The following is a 10,213-nucleotide window of genomic DNA, read 5'->3' on the forward strand; positions in this document are numbered from 1 at the left end:
ACACACACACACACACACACACACACACACACATACAAACTTTCGCCTTTATAATATTAGTGTGATTCTGAGAAGAGTGTGTGAGCCGGCAATGGTCATTGATGATGATAGCGATGATTTTAATTCTGTACGAGTCTTTTCTTCATTTCCTGAAATCTATGACATCTTCACACAAAGTTGTGCTTGTTGTGACCAGTTGAGTTGTATATGCATCAAGTTAGGTGAAATTATTAAACTCGAGGACTTAGATTTTATCTATAGGTGTACCTATATTGAGAAATCGAAGATTTATGTCAAAATCCCTGTACGTATTATGCAAGAGCGTGTAGTGGATGCATGAGCAAACATCAGCACCAACTTGAGTTTAATGCAATTTCCCGAACGCCACTTAGCGGAAATAGGAGCTTTTCAGCTCGATGTAGGTATTTTTATTCAATATCAATATTTAGAGCTTTTTTACCATAAGAAAAACCGACGAACTGACTGACATATCAACGTACATATACAGCTTAAACCACTGGGTCTAGAAACGTGGTTATGCACATGGGTTCTATTTCATGTCATAGACCCTCAATAAAAAATGAAGGAACGAAAGGAAAGGATGACTAAGAAAGGACTGTGAGCAATAATTTAACGGGATCTTTAAAAAAACCAAATATTTACACAGACTAAATTTTATTGTGAAAAAGTCTAGCAATATGTGTTAGTGCTTAGTGTCTGCGTATAATTTCATGAGGTATCTAGTTAGTAAGACTTCTATGTAATTACTGTACGTGTGCTACTCCGTGGACGGTGGTATCCATGATAGATTTTCCTCACGAAAAAAGATTCACGAGTCACAATTATTTAAATCTACTATTTAAATAATTAAGATTTTAAAGATCCCGTGGGAACTTTTTGATTTTCCGGGATAAAATGCTTATGTCAATTACAGGGACGCAAGCTACCTTGGTACCAATTTTCATACAAATCGGTTAAGCGGATCGGTTTTTAGGAATCCCGAGGGAACTCTTTGATTTTCCGGGAAAAAAAGTAGCCTACGTCCGTCCTCGGGATATAAGCTAACCCAGTACCAAATTTCGTCAAAATCGTTTAAACTGTTGGGCCGTGAAAAGGTAGCAGACAGACAGACAGACAGATAGACAGACAGACAGTCAGATAGACAGACAGACACGTTTTCGCATTTATAATATTAGTATAATATGAATTTTCATAATTCTAAAATAAAACAAAATCACGAACTTTAGCCAATACAAAACAAACTAAAGATGAATCGAAAACAATCTTTTACGAAGCCTTTGAATTATTTACGATTTCTTACTTCAAACACCAACTTTGCTATTTTATTTTGAAAGGCGTTTTAAGGTTCACGACTCATCAATTATTGCGGAAATTGCGGAATACTCGATCACAAACCGTTTTCACGTTTTAAAAGACTTTGCGAGCGTAAAGTGTGCCTTTTAAAAATATAAGCTATCAAAGATGGATTATGAAATGGCTTTCAGTTCCGTTTAACTAAATATAGAGTGTACCTACCTATTTTACTGATACCTACCTACTGGCGACTCAGGAAACGAAATGTTTTTAAATCTATATCAATATGATGGTGGTTACCTTCAAGTAAACCAATACTCCCGCGATATCCCGTAACGGAAGTCCACAATATAACGTCCTCACTAAAAAATAATTTTGTAAAATTCCATAAATCCTTTAAAGCAATAATCTATGAAAATAAAATCTCGGAAAAAGGATAGATAATAGAAAGTTGTGTACCCTATTTTTCTTTAGATACAAATCAGAAGCAACTTTTTGCGTCTCAACGCAGCGTCAACTTTTGCACGGCTCCATATTATTTTCCTCTTTTAACCCCCGACCCAAAAAGAGGGGTGTTATAAGTTTGACGTGCGTATCTATGTATCTGTCTGTGGCATCGTAGCTCCTAAACTAATGAACCGATTTTAGTTTAGTTTTTTTTTTGTTTGAAAGGTGGCTTGATCGAGAGTGTTGTGTCTTCAATGTTGTTCAGCCGTTTGAAAGTTATCAGCTCTTTTCTAGTTGCTGTAACCTTCACTTGTTGGGGGTGTTATAAATTTTTAATTTATACTTGTGGTACACTGTAGTGATACCTACAGAAAATTGACATAGACAGGCAAACTTTCGCATTATAATTACTGCGGATTAGTACCTATTTTCATATAACTAGATTCTATATGGCCGATCATGTGTTTAAACCTCACAGTAGTAAGTTGTGAGAGACTCTTTAGGCTTTAGAATCACAGCCTGGTCCATAGGGAGAGGGATTGTTTGCAAACCGAAATACGAAAACCTCTGGATTTGTTTGGATACAATCAATCCTTTCCTTTGTATATTGTATTTATAACAGCTTTCGTGTTTTATCATAGCAAATACACCTGGGTATCGCAAACGAGATAATGTACTCATATCAGTTTGTGGTCCTACTCAATGACTGCTCTAGAAAGAGTTCTTATAGTTTTTGATAACGAAATTCGATATAGTGTATCGCCATTCGCCATATAGAAAAGCAGTCCCATTAATTTGTGTGTAAATACTTAGTTAATGTAATGCCTTTCTATTTAGAAGGCACTTATCATAATTATTATCAACTAGCTGATGCCCGCGAATTCGTTCGCGTGGAAGTAGGTTTTTTAAAAATCCCGTGGGAACTCTTTGATTTTCCGGGATAAAAAGTAACCTATGTGCTAATCCAGGTTATAATCTATTTCCATTCTACAGCCCAATCCGTCCAGTAGTTTTTGTGTGAAGGAGTAACAAATATACACATACACACACACACACACACACACACACGCACGCACGCACGCACGCACGCACACACACACACACACACACACAAACTGTCACCTTTATAAAATTAGTGTGACTACTGTTGAATGTGTCCCTACGAGAGACCTGTGGGACTTCCACACGCCACGGTCTTGCGCCGCCTGAATCCAGCGGCTTCCTGCGATTTGTTTGATGTCGTCTGACCACATGGTGTCGAAAATACTTAATGATGATCATCATCATATGAAAAGTTAACAAACTTTAATAATTTTGAGTACCTACCTAGTATTTCAGGGTGGTTCGGGTATGTAGGTACCTAGATGCTACATCAAGATCATCATCTCACTGTACTATGTGTTACATATGTACGCTGTGCTCGTACCAGAGGCGCTGATCTAAACCATCCCGAATAGATCGGTAAGGAATTTGTTTGTATCCCTACCTTCTCTACGTGTACACACAAATTCAGATTTTTGTGGGATATTCAAAGCTTTCTTTTATTTCCATTTGTTTGCGCACTATCATTTCTATATTTTTTTACTAAGTACTTGTAATAATCCTCCCTCTTCAATGTTCAACGCAACAGAAATTGAAAATTACCTACTGTTCGTAGAGAAGAGAGTAGAAGTAGAGAATTCTACAAGGCACAAATAATTTTTTCTCTCATTTATTTATTATCTAATTATTACCATATTTTAAAAAAATGTTAAAAGAAAAACAACAGAAAACAAAACAATTTAAAAACAGAAACAACAGAAAACTAAAGTAGAAGAAAAAGTATTAAGTAAGTAATTAAAAATATGATAAAATGGGTCCCACTAGCAGCGTTTCTTAAGATGTTGGTCGAAACTGTTCGCAATAAGACCATGGATTGTTACAACTATCGGTACAATAATCGCTGAGTCAACACTCCACATGGCGGTAATCTCGTGGGCCAGGTCCAAGGATATCGATATTTTTTCAAGGCAAGGTACATGTTATTATTATGATGTAGGTACCTACTTACTTACTCTTAGATAAAGAATGTACAGCTCTCCAAATAGGAGACAGACGTCCAGGATATCACCGCTCTTATTTAATTATTTAAACATCTTAATGTTTTTTTTTTCTCTCTCGTCTGGCTTTTACAATGATTAGCCAATGTCAAGTTTGTAGTTATTTGTAACAAGTTAGCTAAACTATACAAGTATGGACCCCGTCTGTGCCGGCGCTCGCCGACATACGCACGGCACCCCCTTAGAGCGCTTTCCAGTCAGTTTTAACAAAAAAAAAAAAACACTCCAAAACACTCCAAAAAGTCACAACACGCGCGCCAGCAAATGCCACCACAGACGAAGTCCATCTTAATACTTAAGTAATTAATATTATGACAACTAATAAAAATACAGGATAGACTTAAAAACAAAGGGCAACCTTATCACTAGACTAGGGCGCTTTTAGTTAAATAAATAAATAAATAAACCTTTTATTTTCTCTCATTTCACATTTGGTTTTTACATTATATTATGATATAATATTCATTATTATATATTAAACAATTATTACTAATCTTACAGTTATTCACAAACAAAAAAAAATACAAATTATTGCTTTCAGTTAGTCTATCTTTAATTATACGGTAGGTTATGTACATCATATCACAATAGACGTAGTAAGTACTCGTAGGAAGGTATCTCATACTAAATGAATACCGTCTAAAACAACAGTATAACACGCTTAAATATAAATGAAAAGGAGACCGGTTCTTATTAATCATTGCTTTTCCACAGGGAACTGTATTGTTTGTGAAACCTACACACTCTGTACTCATACCTAATGTGTATTTGTTATATGCAGAGAGTTTAATACAACTAGAGCAGCAATAGAAAGAGTAACACGCTCGCTTTTTAACCCCCGACCCAAAAAGAGGGGTGTTATAAGTTTGACGTGTGTATCTGTGTATCTGTTTGGGCACCGTAGCGCCTAAACTTAATGAACCGATTTTTTTTTTGTTTGAAAGGTGGCTTGATCGAGAGTGTTCTTAGCTATAATCCAAGAAAATCGGTTCAGCCGTTTGAAAGTTATCAGCTCTTTTCTAGTTACCTACTGTAACCTTCACTTGTCGGGGGTGTTATAAATTTTTAATTTACACTTGTTGTGTGTTTAATATGGGCCTCATAAGATAACTTAGAGTCACTTAGCAGGCGATGGAAAGAACTATTGGAGTGCTATAATAAGCTTGGAGTTTTTCTACTTATTCAAATCAGAAATACATAGTTCAACATAGAATCATAGAAAACCGACATAGTTCAACGGGATGCGAATGAGGTGTTATGGGCAACATATACAAGAGCACGTCATAGTTTGAATAACTGATATACCCTGGGATCCCAATCCTCATAATCATATCATATTCTTTATTTGCTGAGTACAGGTACAAAAGGTGGTACAAATAGCATACAATGAGTCCAGTGTATTCAACCATTTCTGGCATGCAAATATAATAATTAATACAATAATTAGTCAAGTAGAACAATGTCAAAATTTAAAAGATGTTAAAAATTAATATTATGTCACAATAAAATTATTAAGTATTATATATTATTTTACAGTGCCAACATGTCATTTAGGTGTTAGAATGGCAACCTCACGCCGGAAAGCGCAGCGTTGGCACTTGGCAGACTCCCTACTTGGTGGGCAGACGATATCAAAAAAGCCCTAGGGAGCCGCTGGATTCAGGTGCAAGACCGTGGCATATAGAAGTCCCTGCAAGCGGCTATGTCTATCGGTTCACCACGACGACGACGGAATCAACCCTGAAAATCAAAGAATTCCTAAGGTATTTTTAAAAAATCTTGAAAGGTTTTTAAGAAATAATAAAATGTTTTAAGAAAACGGATGAAGTCACTTGCATCATCCAGTTTAAAATATGTTTATTAGTTAATGATTTTAAGCTTGTCCCCCCTTCACCATTTTACTACCGAACCGCAAGACGTCGGCGAGTCTCCATCCTTGTCGTCGAAATTCCATCTACACGCACGAAACGTTTTGCGTCTTCATTCTTCATACGCATGGCTAAGGTTTGGAATACTCTCCCGCGATCTGTGTTTCCTACCAATTACAATCCGGGTATCTTTAAAACAAGAGTGAATAGGCACCTTCTAGGTAAACGCGTCCCATCTTAGACCACATCATCACTTTCCATCAGGTGTGATTGTGGTCAAGCGCTTGCCTATAGTGAATTATAAAAAAAAAGGCTTATTTCGTGGTTCAAAATATTTATTAGTTGTTCCAAGCTTACTTACCTACGTGTTTGTGATAGCTGGTTTCTCTACTCGCTTTGTAGCATGCCTTAGGTTTGCTGTTCCATAATCTAACTCAATGGCTTTAAGTACCTATGTTATTCACTCAGCTACCTTTGCTATTTGTACTTATGGTAGTTAATTTAATTACTAGCACAAAGGTATGGAATACAGCATTGCCGTCCATACTGTTCTTCAGTTTCAATGAAAGGTCGAGGGGTTTATTGCACTGTGCAAGCACATTGAAAATACCTTTTCATAATTAAAGAGTATTATAGCGACCGACAAGACATAATGAAAAAAATACAATTCCAAAAACTAATAAGCACTAATTGAAAAAGTTTTCATATTAATTGAAAATGATGCCATACAGCCACCATGTTGATTTTTTTTAAATATGTTTTATTGTTCAGGACTTGACTGAGCCAAATTTTGTTAATGGTATAGGATTCTTCCACAGTCAAAGTTTCAACCAAGGAAAATACATATTAGAATGTGAGAGAGAGAAGAAAACTTAGGTTACCTGGTGCGCAATAACCCTCGGGTCACAGGAGGTTTGAAAGGAAACAATTACCATCATATAAATGTTCCTTACTATATTGGCAAAAGAAAACAGCGAGGTGGTTCTTTTCAATCAGTGCGTTTCCCCAGAGGCAGGTATTGTTTGTGAAAACACGGGCAAAATGCTGATTCATTTTGATACATTCAGTACTTGGGTACGTTCTTTCATTTATAAGTACGTACCGTACGAGCACAAAAAACTTTATAATAGGTACAATAGTTGGTTTTCTCAACAATAAGTCCTCAATTCAAAGTTCCTAACAATTACAAGTCAAGAAGGTGATTGAAAATTCCTCCTCTAAAATATTTTGTAGAATATTTCCAGAGCTTTTCATTTTGTTAGAAGGGGAGTTGAAAGTTTCGTAGATCGACTGTAATCTTTGAAATATTTTTCTTTAAAAGCGCTTTAAAAATAAGAGTAGGATTAGACGCTTCGAATTTTTCACCTCACTTTAGGCAGTATCCTACCTCACGCAAAGCGCATCTTCATAACCCATCTTACCCATAGTTTACATACACAGTTTTCATAGCTTAGCCTTAATCTCTTAAATGCATCGCACATCGGAAAATTAGCCCAAGATAAATTCACAGAATATTATTTTGACCGAAAAAGTATACATGTTACCTTTATTTAATAGATGACGTATAAAATTCGATGTTTCGATGAATAAGACAGAAGATACAACGATACACAAGAGTAAAAGAGAGTCATCATCGTGATCAACCCATCGCCGGCGCACTAATGAGCACGGGTCTCCTCTCAGAATAAGAAGTAGAAGATATAGCTATCTTAATCTACGGATGAGACTCAAATTTAATGTCGTAGTTCTTTAGAGTTTAGACGCGTATATAACGTGTCTATATAAAATCATTGTAATAACATAACGTGTCTATATAAAATCATTGTATATTATTATTAACATCCTTATATAATTACTTACTATAAATAATTTATTTCACAGCCATACGTAAATGTTACACCTACATCAACTTCTATTAGCAATGACAAGCGAATGGCAATCATTTCACCAACACGATAAGGTTCATATTGCGTCAGAGGTGGTTTATAATATCCAGGGGCGTTGATGTGTGAACGTACAATACATTTAAGGCGATTATAACACAACCAATTAGTAGCATGAATTTTCATTGCTCTGAAAATAACAAATTAATCTGCCGTGTTTGGGTTTCTTAAGTTACCTAGAAAATGAAATATAACCGTGTATATTTTCCTGAACATGGCGGAGATTGTGGGGGAAAATATTATAAACGAATACGAAGCAAAATAATTATTTGTTTACGTACTTAACCTCGTCAGAGTTAAATTAAGGTTAATTTTAATTTTACACCGGTATGTACCTTCCTAACTTTTCGGGGTAAGATCGGTAAGATATGTATCCTTGAATGCAATTAAATACTACTTGATTACCTACCTACCTACAATTCATGCTTGAGAGTTCTCAAAGGTGTGTAAAGTCTGCCAATCCCCACTTAGCCAGCGTAGCGTAGCTATGACCTGAGCCCATTATGACAGGAGACCCCAGTAGTTAACCAGCGCTGCGACGAGTTCAGATGATAGACATATCAAAATCGGAGTAATCGCGTAGCAAACATTTTTTTTTTTTAATAAAGAATATTAGCCATGCTAATCATGACTAGTACTCCCCTTTCCCCTCCAATTAAGCGTAAAGCTTGTGCCAGGAGTGGGTACGATAACAGTGCAACGGGTGGGGTTTGAACTGCCGACCTTTCGGAATTCAGGCCGCTCCCCAACCGTTGAGCTATCGAGGCTTATATTATTTATTCAAAAATATAGAGTGGAAAGTCGGTTAAAAATGCGTTTCATAATGCACGTGATGGCCGAAACACCATAGCGCAGGTCCTAAAGTACCTATGGTGTTTATGGTTTATGGTTTAGTGGGTATTCGGGTCGCCTCTCGGCCGGCGAGTCCCACATACCCTCCCTCAGCTGGCTGGCTGCCTAACGGCTGGCTGGCTAGCTTCCGGGGGGGTTGCGTAAATGCATTCCCCAGCGTCAACAAAAAAAAAAGGTCCTAAAGTACCTACCTAGTAGTAATGGCACTTGCTATAATTCTATGAACATTACAATTTACCACCTACAAATTGTATGAATAAGCAACTTAATAAACTTCCTACAAACAGTAAATCACGGATCTAGAAAACCTAAGTATACCTATTAATAGCTAACTACAATAGCTGCAAATAGAATAGTTCTGTGAATAAAATGAATAAGGAAGTGATAATTGACTTAAATGTTGACTCACTTGCGTGGGAGGTGCATAGCGCGGTTAAAAAACACTTCAGTTTTCCAAGTCAACTGTTATTTTATTAACCCCCGACCCAAAAAGAGGGGTGTTATAAGTTTGACGTGTGTATCTGTGTGTCTGTGTATCTGTGTATCTGTGTATCTGTGTATCTGTGTATCTGTCTGTGGCATCGGAGCGCCTAAACGAATGAACCGATTTTAATTTAGTTTTTTTCGTTTGAAAGGTGGCTTGATCGAGAGTGTTCTTAGCTATAATCTAAAAAAATTGGTTCAGCCGTTTAAGAGTTATCAGCTCTTTTCTAGTTTTCTTGTAGAAAAGAAGGTTAGATAACCGTTAGGTTCATAATATTATGTCAATAGACAAATGTCAAGCTGTCAAGATGGACGTTGCCTAAATACATAATTATTTATTTCAAAATGATGTTTTGGAAAACTCAGATACTTTGGATCGTCGGGGGTGTTATAAATTTTTAATTTACACTTGTGTAATTAAAGTAAACTCTGATCAACGGGCTTACTGCTCGTAACTTGATCTAAAACTCAAGATGAAATTCAATATTAAATTTTACTTGTACTTAATTCAAAAATAACACCACGAGGCTATTTTAAACAGATTCGATATTTTAGTCTCATTTTAATTTATCAACAGCCTTTGGCTTTGCTCCCCTGGAAATTTCGAAAAATCTGGTATTATTCCTTATTTTAAATTATAAAGAGAACTTCAACTAAAAATTGCAGCTTGCCAGGTCCGAGAGATTGGGCTGGGCGTTGATGAGTCGTCAGTCAGCGAGTGACTCAGGACTTTTCTTTTTAACCCCCGACGTAAAACAGAGTGATTGTCATAAGTGTTAACGAGTGCATCTGTGTGTCTGTCTGTGGCAACGTAGCGCTTAAATGGGCGGTGGATGGAACGATTTGAATGCGGTTTATTTTATTTGAAAGCCATTTTAATAATTAATCGAGAATTGAGTTGGTTCTCTATGTTAAATGAAAATCTGTTCAACCATTTGAGGATTATCAACTGTTTTCACAGCCGGTTCTCAATCATCCAGTTTATATTTATATAACTTGCACTCGTCTTGTCTTATGGACTTGATCCCTACTACGACTACAATGCATTATTATAGTAACCTTGACTTGTCACATAAGACCCGTAGAATATACAGACTGTAATTTGAACGCTAGCAAAAACTTAGCTCTGTTATTATACTACCTAAACACAATCCAATACCAATAACCATTCGCCTTAATATGTTCTTTCTTTTTTAAACCCTCAATG

This window comes from Maniola jurtina, chromosome 2 (genome assembly GCF_905333055.1).
Source record: "Maniola jurtina chromosome 2, ilManJurt1.1, whole genome shotgun sequence".
NCBI classification, from domain to species: Eukaryota; Metazoa; Arthropoda; class Insecta; order Lepidoptera; family Nymphalidae; genus Maniola; species Maniola jurtina.